Below are 15,406 nucleotides of genomic sequence, written 5' to 3'. Positions count from 1 at the left end.
CTGGTTCCAGCAAAATGCTCTTAACACACCAACGAACCTGCTCCAGGTCTGAGACTCCCCAGCCAGCCAGCAACGTATGCACCGTAGGAGAGGCCTGTGGTTTGCTCAGGACACCCATGGGTGGAGTGCTGCCTCCAATGGGCGCACACCCACCACAGGGCGCCTGCTCAGCGGGGGGCCAGGCCCGTAGGGCCCCAGAGCGTGAGGCACATTCTGCTACCCAATGAACGGCAGGGCCCAGGGGCAAACCGTCGAAGCTGCTACTGCTAACAGCACTGACCTCCCCTTTTGCCAGGTTGCCCAGCTGTGGCAGAGGGCAGTCCAGAACCCAGAAAGGCTGCGATGCCCTAGAATCCTGGACCCTGGAAGCTAGGAGGGGTGTGGCCCTCACCGCACCTGACCCTCTCTACAGCCGAGGTTGCGCTGGTCGGGATGCTGGGTGGTGGCTGCAGCGAGGGTCTCCCATGATGGGGCTGGATGAGTGCGCCTGTCCACAGCACGGAGCCTGGCACAGGTCATGGTGACTGACTTGGTACCTGCTGGAGCCCAGCACAGCCTGGACATAAGCAAGCCAGGTGACCAGGTGGGTCTAGCCCTGGAACTGAGTGTCCAGGCTTGAGTTAGCTGAAACAGTCCTGCAGAGCCTCTCAGGCTGTGAGCAAGGTGGGGACGTCCCAGAGGAAAGATGTGAGCAGCCCGCCTGCTCCCACAGTACTGCCCTTCCTGTGGTCATGCTGCCCTAGGCTGCGTAGTTTCCCTTGGTGCTATTGTCTCTGTGGTCCTGGGTGAGGTGCTGGCAAGGGGAGACTCTTCTGGGCTCTGTGCCTTTGGCATTCCCTCTCCTCCTCTGCAGCCTTCCCCGGCCCTGCCCCTGCCCTGGTCTGCTCACTCAAGGTGGCCGCACTGTGGGACTTCCTGCCCCAGGCCCTGCCTTTGGCTCGCCGGTTTTCACATCTGTCCCCTAGCCCCGGGCCAGAAGCTCCTCTGGGGCACCTGGCCTTACTCACCTCCGCATTCCCACACCAGGGCCCAGAGACCAACCCAAAGCAGGTGCTGCACCAACATCCCTGTGACTCAGTTTCCTCATCTTTAACTCTCACAGGGCTACTTTCAGATCAAAAGAGGGAATCAGTGGAAAACATCTAGCATCAGGCCTGGCACACAGTTGGCACTATGAATGTTAGATCATATAAAACATGGTGGTTAATATAACCGCCACCACCACCTTGTTTTACGATTCAGCGGATAGCTAGCCACGAGCAGGAGAATGAAACTGGACCCCTGCCTCTCGCCATATATGAAAATTAACTCAAGATGGACCAAAGATTTAAATGTTGGAAGACTTCAAACTATCTAAGAATCCCAAAGAAACCCTAAGGAACACCATTTTGGACATTTTGGGAAAATTCTTACGGCTAAGTTCTCAAAAGCAACTGCAATACAAACAAAAATTGACAAGTGGGACCTAATTAAACTAAAGAGCTTCTGCACCACAAAAGAAACTCTCAAGAGTCAACAGACAACCCACAGATTCGCATCCAACAAAGGTCTACTATCCACAACCTATAAGGAATTTAGAGAATTTAAATGCAAAAAACAAATACCCACATTAGAAAGTGGGCAAAACACATGAACAAGCACTTCTCAAAAGAAAACGTACAAGTGGCCAACAAATACGAAAAAATGCTCAACATCACTGATCATGAGAGAGATGCAAATCAAAATCACAATGAGACACCATATAAGGGAACACTTCTACATTGTTGGTGGGAATGTAAATTAGTTCAGCCACTGTGGAACGCAGTTTGGAGATTTCTCAAAGAACTTAAAACATCTGACCCAGCAATCCCATTATTGAGTGTCTTCCCAAAGGAATATAAGTCGTTTTACCATGAAGACACACACACTCATATGTTTACTGCAGCACTATTCGTAATAGGGAACTGATGGAATCAACCTTGGTGCCCATCAGCAGTAGACTGGATGAAGAAGATGTGGTACACATACGCCATGGAATACTATGTAGCCATAAAGAAGAAATAAATAATGGTTTTTTTGCAGCGACAGGGTTGCAGCTGGAGGCAATTATCCTAAGTGAAGTAACACAGGAACAGAAAACCAAATACTGCTCACTTATAAATGGGAGCTAAGCATTGGGTACTGTTGGACATAGAGATGGGAACAGCAGACACCGCGGAGTCCTGGAGGGAGGAAGAAGGGAGAGGGGCAAGGGCTGAAAAGCTACCTATTGGTTACTGTGCTCAGTACCTGGGTAAGAGGATCAGTCATGCCCCAAATCTCAGCATCACACCATATACCCGGGGAACAAACCTGCACATGTACCACTGAATCTAAAATAAATGCTGAAATTATAAAAAATAAAAAAACCCCAAATGCCCACACTAAAAAGTGGGCAAAACACTGAATCCAAGTGCCTGGGAGAGGAAGGGCAGAGGAAAGAGGCACCTTGGCTCCTTCCTATGGCTCAGTGGTGACCGGCCTTCGGGCAGCCTTTCCAGCACATTCCTCATCCCCAGCACGGGGCGGCGCTGCGGCTTGGACTCAGTGGAAACTGGGCACACCAGCACGCAGTTGTGACAACAGAGTGTGGCCTGGGGAGGGCAGCCTGGCCACTGTGGGGAGGCGGTGCCCCTGGAACCTGGCGCCGTGGCCCCGGCTCCCTCTGTTCCTGCTGGGAGCATGCGCCCCCGCACAGGTGGCCCAGGCGACAAGGCACTTTCTCATGCATTTTCCTGCTGTAGTCTCGGTGCAGCCACCTGAGATGAGGTGGGCATCCATCCCGTCACCCTGGTGGGGAGACTGAGGTTTGGAACTGACACACCGAGCTAGAGTCAAGTAGCGGGGACGCCCCAGTGCACGGCTGCTGCTTCCCTCCTGCCACCCTGCCCAGTCTGGTCCTGTCTCTGCTCAGCTTCCCAGAAAGGCACTCAGGAAGGACGAGTGATTTCAGAGACTCCCCATCCCTCTTCTCTTCTCTTCTCCTGCCTCCAGAGCTGTCCTGTCAGAGAACGGACTTGTCAGTGGGGGTCTAGGGCCAGCGAGCCCGGGGCACTGTCACTCCCTGCCCCTTCTCCCCAGGATGCAGGCTCAGGCTCCTGGGGCACTTTACTTTCACCACCTCCCACTTCCAGGGCTCCCCCACCTCCCTCTGTTACACCTGCCCTGCCCCTAAGGTCCCTCCCTCCTCTGGGGTGTCAGCTAACCCCACTGCCTGGAGAAGAAACAATTAACATAAAATGTTGAACTGGGCTGGGCACAGTGACTCATGCCTGTAATCCCAGCACTCTGGGAGGCCAAGGTGGGTGGATCACTTGAGATCAGGAGTTCGAGACCAACCTGGCCAACACGGTGAAACCCCGTCTCTACGAAAAATACAAAAATTAGCCGGGCGTGCTGGCAGGCGCCTGTGGTCCCAGCCACTGGGGAGGCTGAGGCAGGAGAATAACTTGAGCCCGGGAGGTGGGGTTTGCAGTGAGCTGAGATTGCGTCACTGCACTCCAGCCTGGGCAACAGAGTGAGACTCTGTTTAAAAAAAAAAAAAAAAAGTCGAAGGGGCTTGGGTAGGGGACTTGCCCTGAGCACACGTGTGAACCAGCGTGGGCAGCGAGTGCCCCCCACAGCAGTGGGGGTGTGGTGTGATGAGTGCAGCGGTCCTTGGTCTCAGTGCCCCCGACAGCAGCGTGTGCTGATACTACCTCTGGGTTTCCCACACGCCTATCACAGTGAGCACCAGGGCGGCTATGGATCCACGGTCCATCACAACATGCAGCTCAAACACCGACCAGGCACAGGCTCAAGACAGTCCTCCACATGCCTAGGGGAGGGGATCTCCAGGCTCTGCTGGGCTCCTGTCCCCAGGTAGACTCTAGGAGTACCCGGCCGATTTCCTTCTCGGGGTCCCGGGAAGGCAGCAGGGATGAGAGCAGGAGGCAGGCATCCCTTCACGCCGGTACCTTTGCCTGGGACACGCTTCCCTCCCTCACGGTCCCTCCACTTGCTGAGCTGTTTGGCCCCCAGGACCAGGCCAGGTACACTCAGCCCTGGGGCTTCACACTCGGGGCTGGACACTGCAGGGTGCCTGGGCAGCCCTGGATGCAGGAAGGGAGCCCCAGAGGCCAGACCAGATGCCGGCTAGAATGGGGTGCTTTCCTTCTTGATGTTCCCATGACACTGGGACATAGCTTCCCTCTGGGCAGAAGTATTTGCTGGGTGGCCCCTCTGCTCAGACATCTCCTGAGTGGGAAGGGCAAGTGGGGAGAATTTCCATTTATTGAGCTTTTGCTCCATAGCCTGGCATCAAATAACCTGTCGACCAGATGACTGGATAAAGAAAATAAAGAAAATGAGGAATACGTGTGCAATGGAATGTTATTCAGCTTTAAAAAGTAAGAACATTTTAACACATGCCCTGACATGGATGAACCTTGAGGACACTACGCTAAGTGAAATAAGCCAGTCACAAAAGCACAAATATCATAGGATTCAATTTCTATGAGGTATCTGGAGCAGTAAAATTCATAGAGACAGAAACTAGGATGGTGGCTTCTGGGACCTGGGACGCTGGGGAGAATGGGAGTCATTTAACGAGTACATAGTTTCTAATGGCCAAGATGGGAAAGATCTGGAGCTCTGTTTCACAACAACGTAAATACACTCAGCACTAGTGAACTGTGCACTGAAAATGGTTAAGATGGTAAGTTTTACGTTGTGTGTTTTTTTAAATCACAATGAAAACGAGCCTGTCATTCATCCAGAACATCTGTTTAGACAGAGTCAAGGACGGCACACCCCTCGGGGCCTGCACCCTGGGCTTCAGTGAGCATTCACGGCTGGGTTGGGTGTCTGTGATTTCAAGCATGCACCTTCCTGGGAATTATGGGGCGACAGGCACCAGGCATGCCAGCGAGAGGCCCCCTCCAAGGCTCCAGGTACGTCACCGGGAGGAGTGTGCAAACCCCACTGACAGCCTGCAACTGCCTCGCTGTCCTCAGGCCTGGGGAGCCGCAGAGACACAGTGCTGGAGCACTTGTTCTGAGAGAGAGATTTATGTGTGGGAGAAGCAGTCAGTATCGATAAGGGATGAGTTAGGAGAGTAATACTTCAGCTTCCGTTCAGAAACTCTCTGACCGTGAGGCCAGTAGCTCGCCTGGAGGCTGTACTTCAGCCCAGGCAGGCTGGCAGAGCTGGGCCTGTGTCGGTCAGTTGCAGCATGGGTGCAACTGACCGGTCCCTTGGCCTCCCTGGGCTCAGTGTCCTCCCCATGCCACAAGCGGCCGACTCTCCCACTCTGAGGTCTGTGGAGGAGGGAAGAGGAGGGAAGAAGGGCTGGGGCAGGCAAGCAGGGTAGGGGGGTGTTGATATTGTTGATCTGCACCTACAGCCTGTCAGCAACCACGGAGGTGGCACTTGCCACAGCCCTGCTCAGTGGGACCCAGCACTGCACGTCTTGGGGGTCAGGACTTATCTTCAAGGGTGTGAGAGCAGTGGTGATGTCCTTAGGCTTCGGAAGACACCCCCAAGGGGACTCCCCATCTGCTACGGGGACCCAGAGGGCTTCAGGCCTGGGCTAGGTAGGCACCAGGCAGCCCCAAACCCAGGTCTGAAGCTACGGAGGGTCCGCTGATGGTCACCCGCCTGGCGAGATCCTTTGGTCAGGGAGAGTGGACACACTCTGGCAGGCTGGCAACTCATGGGTTTCATGAAAGTTTGTCTGTATTTTTAATTTGCTGTCTGTGGCCTTAAGGAGCTGACCCTCCCCAGGGCTGTCAGGGATAGCTGAGGTTGGTTTTCCTGGGCCCAGCCGTCTGAGGGAGAAGAGAGGAGGTGAGGGGCCCTGGGAGTCTCAGCGTTGTGCCCTGACCCCAGGGGAGGCAGCCCCCAGCCCCTACACATCTGTCTGCCAACGACCTGCCTGGGAGGGCACTGGGGCTCACAGCCCCTGTCTTGTGTGAAATTGCTCTGTGGTCCTGACAGGAGCAGGGCTGCTCTGGGTGTCTGCCCCTCATCTGTGAAAAGAAGGGAGTAGCTCAGGGTTGCAGAATCCTGCTTCTGGGAGAAGGCTGGCAGCCAGGTAGCTGGGGGTGCCAGCTCCTGCCCCTCTGGCCAGCCCTCACCTTCCACCCCGGTGGCTTGGCGGGCAGGCTCCTCCCTCCGGCCTCTGGCTTGGGTCGCTCTGTGGAAGCGATTTTTCCAGGCGAGGAAATGCTCGTGCAGCTGCCCCTCCTGCCTTAGATGAGGAAACTGAGGCCCACCAGTGTCTGTGGCACAGTGAGCTGCAGACACAGCTGGGACCAGCGCCTGGGGGGCTCCTGGCAGCACAGTCGGCTGGCTTCTAAGACCCGCAGGCTCTGCTCCCGCCGCTTCCCTCCACTGAGCCCACAACGGCCTCTGGGCTCTCTTGTCCTCCAGACGAGGGAAGGGTGAGCCCAGGCAGGGGCCCCTCGCATCCCTTCTTCCATCCCTGCTCGGCATGGTGCTGGCTGGTGGCAGCTAACCATGCCTCCTTTGCTGCTCTTATTTTGAAAGTATGGGGGCTTAGCAGATGCTTTTTAGTGACAAAACAGAATTTCAGTTGCGCTCACCTCCAAAAAGCATCAGCCGCTCTATCTGGCTGCGTCTGCATAACGTGAGGATGCTTTCCTCATCTCATTCTAGCTCGCAGGGTGTGTGGTCAGGAATAACCCCATCCTAGGGGACGAGGTGGAGGCTCAGGAAGGTCAGAGAGGTCGCAAGGCCTCGTGTTGATCAGGTGGGGTGGGGGGGCGGCCTGGCAGAGTGGGCTTCTCAATAAGCGTTTAAGCGAATTGTTAAATAAATGAATAATAAAAATGGCTTTCTATTTTCAAATAAAAAATAAAAAAGCTCTTGCTGTTGCATGCTCTGATTAGCATGATTAACTGTAATGACTCATTTCCTCCTCAGAAACATCCTATTATTACCCTCATTTTAAAATCGAGAAGTCTGAGGCACAGAGAGGTTAAGCAATGTCCTGAGGCCACACAGCTACTAAGTGGCAGAACCAGGATCTGAATCCAGCCAGTAGGGCCTTGTACTTAGCCACCCGGCGAAACACCTGTGCGGGTTCAGGTCCACGACACTCTGCCCACTAGAACTTTCCGTGCTGCCAGGGACACTCTGTATCTGGGCCGCCTCTGGCCACATGTGGCTGTTGTGCACTTGGAATGTGGCTGGTGGGACTGAGGAGCTGCTCAGGGTGAGGAGGGATGCGGGAAGCAGCCCCCCATGCCCAGTATTGGGCTCTAACAGTTTCTGAACAAGAGCCAACTGAGTAGCCCAGAGTTCAAACAGAGACTCATGGCTTCAGAGGCCAGATTGCTCACCTGCCTTAGAAAGAGGAAGCAAGATGGGCAGAGGGGAAGGAGAGGACTCCGGCCCACACAGCCAGCCAGACAGGACGGGCAGAGCCAGGCCTCCAACTACAGTGCCACTGGCACTCCCCACGCCACGCCTTCATGTCTCCACTCCCCCGTCCCACTCGGTCTTCTTCCTGTGAGCAGAGAGCTGGCTCACATTTCCCACGTATGAGAAGAGAGAGCTCCTGCCATGGCTCTGAAGACTGAGCTGTGGAATCCACAGCCCCCGGGTGAGGTTAGTCCTCAAATCCAGTCAACTCTTGATCCAGACTCACACTCTTCACTTTTGGGCTTATCAGTGGCAAAGCCTTAATCCCTGCCAGGCACTTGGCTCGGAGGCTGCCTCCTGCCCTGCTGTCAGCTGGTGTGTGCGCAGGGAACGCAGGCTCATTTTAATATTGGCTGGAGCTAAACCTCATTAGAAAAGTAAATTTGCTGTAGCTCCAAAAAAAAAAAAAAAAAAAAAAAAAAGCAACCCACGTAACCCTTCCAAAGCTAAACAGAAAACACCAGATTTGGATTTTTGGATTATTTGATGTTTTACGTTCCCAGCACCTGGTGCAGAGCCTCCCACACAGTAGGTGCTTGGTCACTGTTGGTGCAAGTGAACTGAATTTTTGGGGATGTCTGACCACCCTGTCACCTTTCAGCATGGATAAGAAGGGCTCACAGATCTGAAACTTCTGTGTCAAGAGTTTTTTTTTTTTTTTTTAAGACGACCATTTGCTGATAAATTGGAAGGATTATATTTAACAGTAATTAGACAAGCAAATATTATTTTGTGTTTGGCGAGGACGAACTCTGAGCCAAGGCATGCTCTGGGTTCTTTGGGTCGGGATAAGGAAGGGTAGGTCCAGCCCAGAGTCTGGAGGTGTGACGACTCAAGTGGGTGAGGAGGGAGGTGGGACAGCCTGCACCGATTCCAGCGGGATTGGCTCCAGGCCTGACACTGCTACTCCAAACTCTAGAGCCATCCTTGTCCTGGAAGAAAGGGGGTGAGAGTGTATCAAACACAGAGATTAAATTAAAATTCATCTAGTATTTCTTCTGAAAACTGGTGAGATGACAGTTTCCCGATTTATAGATTGTCAGGAAGCCGGGGCTTAGAGAGCTCTGTTTTTTTCAAAGTCTACTCGGCTAGCCACAGATGGAGCTGAGACTGGACCTCAGACAGCCTGGCCAAGGGCCTGTCCCCACTGCACTTCTTCCATGTCCCCTGGCTAGTCTTCAGTAGGGTCCACAAAGGTCTTTTTGCCTGGAGGCATGGGGAGTGGGGGTGCATGACTTCTCTTCTCCTGAGTGCCAGGTTTCCCCAGACCCCACATCCTTCCCCACTGCCCTGCATTCCAGGACCAGGAGGGCTGGGGCAGGGGCCAGAAGATGGAGAGGAACCCTCAGCACTGGGAGATGATCAGGGGCAAAGGGTGTCCCTGAAAATCCCTGCAAGCTCTTGATGTGCTTGACCTCAGAGCCTGTCCTCCCTCTGCCTTTGGGCTTCTGTCTAAAAGACCCTTAACATTCATCAGAGCCACAGGAAAGCACCTTCCTCAGTAGAATGTCCAACTGCTCCAGTGAGGGGCCTCCTGCAGGGGTGGACAATTGCTGAGGTCGATGTCGGGGAACACGGAGAGGCCCCCAGCCCACCCCAACTCACCACTCAGCCCACCCTGACTTCTGCCTGTATGCCTCCCTCTGCCATCTGCCAGTGTGCCTCTGTGCCTTTGTCTCTTGTCTCACTGCCTCTTTCTCTGCCTGTGTCAGGCTCTCTCAGAATCCTTCTCCTCCTGAGCCTCTTCCTCTCCTCCTCTCCATTCTCATCAGAGAGGAGCACTCATCCCTCTCTTTCAGACACAATGGAGCACCATGCTCCCATCCATTAGCCTTTCAGTCAGCACATCCTCTTCCCCATTTCACACTCCCAGCTCCCGGCCTGCCTCATCACCTTACGCTACACAACTAGGAAAAGTACATCTTACTTGGTCTCAGGGGTAAGGACCCCCGAGAAACCACTAAGAGAACCTTCAGGTCTCTCCGGAAGCCTAAGCCGGGGAACTGGGCTTGCCCCAGGGCATCCTCCTGTGAAGCTCCTTGGTCTCTGCCACGGGCTCCAATCCTGTTGCTGGAGCTGATCTCCTGTGATTTACCTGCCCCCTGCTTCTGGTGGAACAGTGAGTACCTGCCCAACCAGAAACCTACACACACATATTCAACGCCGCGTCTGCAAAAGCTTTCAGCTCGCCTGGACCTGGAGTGATCCCCAAGCACCCTGGGGTCAGGCACAGAAACGGGAACAGCAAGCTCCCGGCTCCAGTGCCGAATGGGGCACAGATGCATTAACTCTCCCAGTCCCACTAACCTTAGCAAGTATTTCTGCTTCCATCAAAAGGGGAAGAGGGAAAATGTCTCTAAGCTCTGGAACCTTTGGCAGTGCTGGGCATGGACTGGGCAGAATGAGAAGTCTGTTTGAAGACCCTGAGAAAGGGTCTTCACCCCACGGCAAGAAAGGGAAGGCTTGGTGTTTGGTCCAGTAAGGCCATTAATGGTCACCAGCTGAGCAGCCTCTAGGAGGAAATGTCTCCATCTCGGTAGTGGCTACCAGCAGAGGTAGGGAGACATAATCACAGAAGACAAATGTTAGAAAACCCTAGAACAACAGTCCTGTGCAGCCACATGCCCCATGGCCCTAGTAACTTAGGGAGTGGTGTGCCTCCCATTTCCACACAAACACATCCAGGCATCGCACAGTGCTAGGCCCTAGGATGTCCATACCCCAACATTTTCAACAGTGCACACTACACAGCCCGAGCTGTAGGCCCCATTGGGAACCCACTCACTGGTGCCCATGCACTGGGCTAGCAACTGTCAGGAAAGGTCCCCTTCCTGTACGCTAGAAATCTCCGGAGTCCTTCAGCTCCAGCTTCTGCAAGAATCCATGCAGCTAGGCCTGGCTGGGGGAGGAAGGGGACAGGGAGGTCGGCCAAGGCTCCCATGTGTGTGCATGTGGGGGTGGTTCTTGACCTTAGCTGCTTGGTACGGGGCTGTCACCTCCTTTCCCTCGCATTGTCGGACCCGGTGGCTTCCTTTTCTATTTCCTGCCTCAACTCAGTCTCCTTTTTCTGGAAGTTGCGTGCTCTGACTTTGGAGGGATTGGGACCTCAGACCTGAGCCCAGGCGCAGATGGGAGGGTGGTGAATTGGTCGCGCCTCCTTCCTCCTTGCTACACGGAAGGTCCCAAGGGCCCTTGGCCACCCTTGCCACCCCTGGGTCCCTCAGCATGCCCCGCAGAGCTCGGGCCCCTCAAGAGAGTTAGCTCGGCAGTGCCCAGGAGCCAGAGAGCGATCCAGAGAGGGCTGCCGGGCATCAGGGGTGGGGAGGTGGGGGACGGCCGACCCCTGACTCCTCATCCGGCCACCAGAAACCACCTGCTGAGGGGGCCAGGGCTGACGGCTGAGAGCCCGGGCCAATTGTTAGAAGCTGCTGAGAACCAGCTCTTCCCCTAATCCCGGTCGCCGCGGGCAGGCGGTGCTGGGTTTTGTTTCGCGGCCCCGCGGCAGCAGCGCCTCCGGCCGAGCCCGGTTCTCGGCCCCTCTCCAGCGGCCCCGGCGCGCGCAGCGCACACACACCCCAGCGCGCGCCCGGGAGGACATGGCGTGGGCGCCGATGGGGACGCAGAACGGGGCTCTGTGCGCGGCGGGGCGCCCGCGGGGGCGCGGGGAGCACTGACCTGCGGCGACGAATCCGGAGCGTCCCCGGTGCGGTCCATCGCGGGCGGCGGCCCTACGCCCCGGCCCCGGCGCCCCGAGGCTGCTGCCCTGGGCCGCGCGCGGTTCCCTCCCCGGGGCCTCTCGGGCTCCGGGCCCGCGGGGGCCACTTCATAGCCGCGGGGTCCGCGCACCCGCCCGCCCTCCCGCAGCCCCGCCCGGCCCCGCCGCCCCGGCCCGGCTCGTTCTGGGCTCCGCGAGGCGGCGGCCGAAGGCTGGGAGCGGCGGGAGGGAGCGGGGGGCGGGAGCGGGAGGGGAGGGGAGGGGAGGGGGAGCGGGGAGGGCGCCGCGGGGAGCAGGTGCGGGGGGCGAGCGGGGCGCGGGGCCGGAGCCGAGCAGACCGGGCCGCGCACAGTCCCTCGGTGGTGGATGCGCCGGTGCCTCCGCGGCTCTGCCAGCGCCTCCCGCCCCGCCCCGCCCCCGCCGCTCTCCGCCCCCGCCCCGCCCCCGCCCCGAGCCCGCGCCAGCGCCGGCGGGACCCGAGCTGCTAATGGTCGGTACCAACCTCGCCAGCCGAGGCGGGGGCGCGGGGAGGGAGGCCGGCGAGGGACCCCCCCGGGGATTGGTATCACCTCCCCAGCGCCCCCTCCCGCCCCCGGCACCGTCCCCCGGGAGGCGGCTCCGGCTGCAGGCGCCCAGCAGGGGTGGCGGGCAGGGGCCGAGCGCACCCCCAGATCTCGGTTCTCGAGAGTTAAAGCTCGGCCCCCGCTGCACCCCCATTCCTCCCCGCCTCCATCCTGGCTGCTCCTGGCGCCCGGCTTGGCAGCCTCTCTCAAAGGGTGATTGTTTCCGGCCGGGCTGCTGCGGGAGGGTGGGGGGACGGCTCTCCGGGACCGAGAGGCCGAGCTGGGGCGCCGCGGGGGATGCGGCTCCCTCCTTGGCTTCAGGCGCCCCAGCTGGGAGGTGGCTGTTGGGGGCGGACGGTGCCGTGCCAGGGTACGGGGTGCTGCTGTGGGGTGGTCGCGGGGGGCCTCGGGAGGCGGCATAGGGCGGCCCCACCTGTGGGCCCTGCTGCCCCGTGGAAGGGCACCTCGAGCTGCGGCGCGTCGGCTTCACCCCAACCTCCCCTTCCGGGCCAGGGCACCGGGCCTTGCAGAGAGAGGGCCGGGAAGCCTGCGTGGGCGGACAGGCGCGGGGAGGCCGGGGGCAGCGGCTCTCCAGGAATTTCCCGGGGCTCTGCCGCGGCGTGTTGGTGGGCGGGGGACGGAGGCCGGTGAGTGGGCGCGCTTGGACGTGTGTGGGTGCCCTGGTAGGGTGGCCTGAAGCCCTCTATGGAGCTATAGATTCCAGATGCTCCTTCTTCAGTTTGTCGGAGACTTTGAAGCCATCCTTGCACTCATTTTAGAGGTTGGCATCTCCCGGTGCTCTTGGACACCTGTGTCCAGGCCACACCCGCTGTGTCCTCTTCACAACCCCAGGAGAAGGCCAACTCCCATGGCGCGGTTCGCGGCGGGACCAGGGACTGTTGGTACTTTCTCTAGGGTCTCCCTCCTTCCCGGGAAACCAGTTCCAGTCCCACTGCTAGGCACTGCTGAACCAGAGCTGTGTCCCCGTACTATGGGCTGGGGCTGAGGACCAGGGGCCCCTTTTCCATCAGCTTTTCTGCCCTGTCAGGACCAAGCCGGGCCCTGCTCTCCCCACTGAGGACGTGCAGGAGGGGAGGGAGCAGAGGCTCCAGAATCGGCCACTTTGGTCAAGACCTTGAGGGGAGGAAGGCACCTCACCGTGCAGGTCATGCCACAGACATGTGGAAGTGCCGTTAATGACTGTCTCCAGGGATAGCTGCTCCTCCTTGTCACGCGCTCCTTCACTGTGCTTTAACCGCCCTCTTTGCCAGCAAGAAACTTCCTCTGAATCTAACCTGAGTACCCTCTGCGGCAGTGCGGGAGCATTTCCCCTTCTCTTAACGCGTGGAATCCCAGCCAGCCCTGCTCGGCCTTCTTCTGCCCCTACGAGCACCCTCTGTCTTAGACTCTGCTAAGAGGCCTTTCCTGTCTCTGGTATTTTCCTAGTCTCCATACTCTGCTCCTCCTTAGACTCCACACCAGCTGAAGGTAGGGGAAGGGTAGGTGCAGAAGCCGCATGGGCAGGGGCACCAGAGAGCACCGAGGAGGGGCCAGGCCGTTCGGGAGGGCACGTTGTCTCCCTCCTCTGCTGAGCCAGCCAGCCGTAGTCACCCAATCACCAAATGGGATTTGTCATGAAATGACCATGAGGATTGTCTCATTCCAGACCCTCATGTCACCAACAGGGAAACACACACCCACCAGGGGTGGGCTCAAGAGAGCTCAGGGACATGGTGACGAGGAGGCCTGGGTTTCCGGCCAGTTCTGAAGGCACTAGCAAAAGGCTTCGTCTCAGGGCCGGTTTCTGTAGTGAAACAGGGGGTTGGACTAAGTGGGCTGTGGTCCGACTGGTCCTGCTGGGCTGTGGCTCAGATCTGCCATCTGCAGGGATTCCCGGCTTTACCTCAGCATTCTGGCAGGAACGATTGTGACAATATAGCCGCTTTCTAGGGACCTGTCTTGCATCTTAGTCCCAGGCTCTGTTTACAGAATTTTTAATATTAATTTTTAGAGCCAATTTAAAACAATAATAGGAGATTAAAATTAGCATGATAAGGCTCAGTGAAGAGACAACAGCCTGCCATTCATTTTGGTGGGAAGTTTTGGCAACATCCTAAGTGTATGGACACACACAAATGCACTGACATCTACGTAAGCACAAAACATGCACAGAGAGGCGGCGACACATGCAAATTCACCCACATGAACACACACACTCTGAAATACGTCATGTGCACATGTAAGTGCTTGCACATGGACGTACCTGAAGCACCTGCACCCTCACAGACACACGTGTACACATGCCATCCCCCCAGGTCAGCCACACTCCCACCCCTGTCTTCCTGCTTGGCCTCTGCAGGTCTGTGGAAATGCTTCCCTCCCGTGTCTGGACTTGGTGCATCCCCACAGCTTGCCCCTTGCTCCAAACATCTGGAGCACCTCTAGGTCTCCCTGAATGATTGATCTTCCCTTCCCCCTGCCTTCCCTGCCAGTAGTGAGCCCCTCTTCTCAGAGGCCCCCAAAGCCTTGCACCAGCATGTTTAGTATGCAAAGCCCGGGTTTGTCCTCTGGGACAAACCGTTATGTGTTTATTGTGTAGTTAAGCAGGACGGGAGCCCTGCCCCCGCTCTGGTCCTGGCCCAGTTCCCATAATCTGAATCCCAGAAGAGTGCTGTAAAACCGTCATCTGCAATGCAAAGCCTGCAGAACATCTGGGAGGGTCTGTGGGTTTTCTCCAAATCACCTGTGCCCTAATTTAATATGAATAACAATTAGTTTACTCTTATCAGTTAATTGTTCCCCTCGTGGGTTCCGTCTGCCCTGGCCTCTCTTTCAGCAGGAGCTTTGGTTTGCTCCAGACTCCTAATGATACTGCCTTTTCAGCTGAGCCGTCCTTCTTAACTACCACCCCGGAGAGGCAACGCAGCTGCGCTGCTTGCTGCCCTGGCCTGCGGGGCCCAGGCCCTCACCCCACCCGTCTTAGCCAGTCTGATTGTTGGGGACATCCAGTCTCCCCTTGCCTTCACCAGGAATCTATAGCAGTGGTTTTGCTGAAGTGAGTGGAAAGGTCCCAGTGGGATTCTTCAGTGAGGAATCCCACCCCACACGGTGCCCATGCTCTCCCATCATTGCCCTGGCAAGGATGACAGCGCGTGCACACGTGTGTGCACACCCCCATGCCACCAGAGAGCGGGGGGAGTGAGAGGAGGAAGAGCTGCCTTCTGCCTCGGCAAGCAGGGCGCGCTCCCCAGGTTCCCAGCCATACGATCAGGCGTAGCTGGAATGTTTCCACAGTGACTCCTGGCTGGATGTGTGTGGATGTGCTGTTTTGGGTGGTGGAGTTCATGGCCCAGATAGAGAAAGAGGAGGAGAACTTTTAACTCTTCCCTTTCATTAGGTTTCTGGCCTGAGCTTCGGATCTTGAACACCCTTGGTCGTCCATAAAAAACTGAAAATGGTCATGTGGACAACACGTTCCTCTCTGCCCTCCCCTCTTCTCAGAAGCCGGGCCAGCATCTTTCCTGAGCTGGTGCAAAAAGGTTGACTCCTGCTTCTCCCCAGTCTCTGCCTCCAGGGAAAGGGTGCAGTTGCGTGGCTTTAGAATACTTCAGTCATGTCATTTTGTTTTGCTTTCTTTCCTCTGTGGCTGAGGGAGGCATGAGAGGTGATAGGAGCAGAGCCCTCA

General features: G+C 56.9%; 1 protein-coding gene across 3 annotated transcripts in view; it reads right to left on the bottom strand.

The window, feature by feature from the left end:
- Window positions 1-11,548, bottom strand: part of B3GAT1 (beta-1,3-glucuronyltransferase 1) — a 32,322-nt gene extending 20,774 nt beyond the window's left edge. The window contains exon 1 of one of the 3 annotated variants that reach the window (XM_009187720.2): window positions 11,119-11,548. The gene's annotated coding sequence lies outside the window, so the exon portion shown is untranslated. Of the gene's footprint in view, window positions 1-9,750; window positions 11,003-11,118 lie in introns of those variants that run through there. The other 2 variants (XM_003910993.3, XM_009187721.4) reach the window with 2 other exon arrangements.
- Between the last annotated feature and the right edge of the window lie 3,858 nt (window positions 11,549-15,406).

This window comes from Papio anubis, chromosome 12, assembly GCF_008728515.1.
Source record: "Papio anubis isolate 15944 chromosome 12, Panubis1.0, whole genome shotgun sequence".
NCBI lineage: Eukaryota > Metazoa > Chordata > Mammalia > Primates > Cercopithecidae > Papio > Papio anubis.
This window is presented reverse-complemented; position numbering and strand designations above follow the sequence as displayed.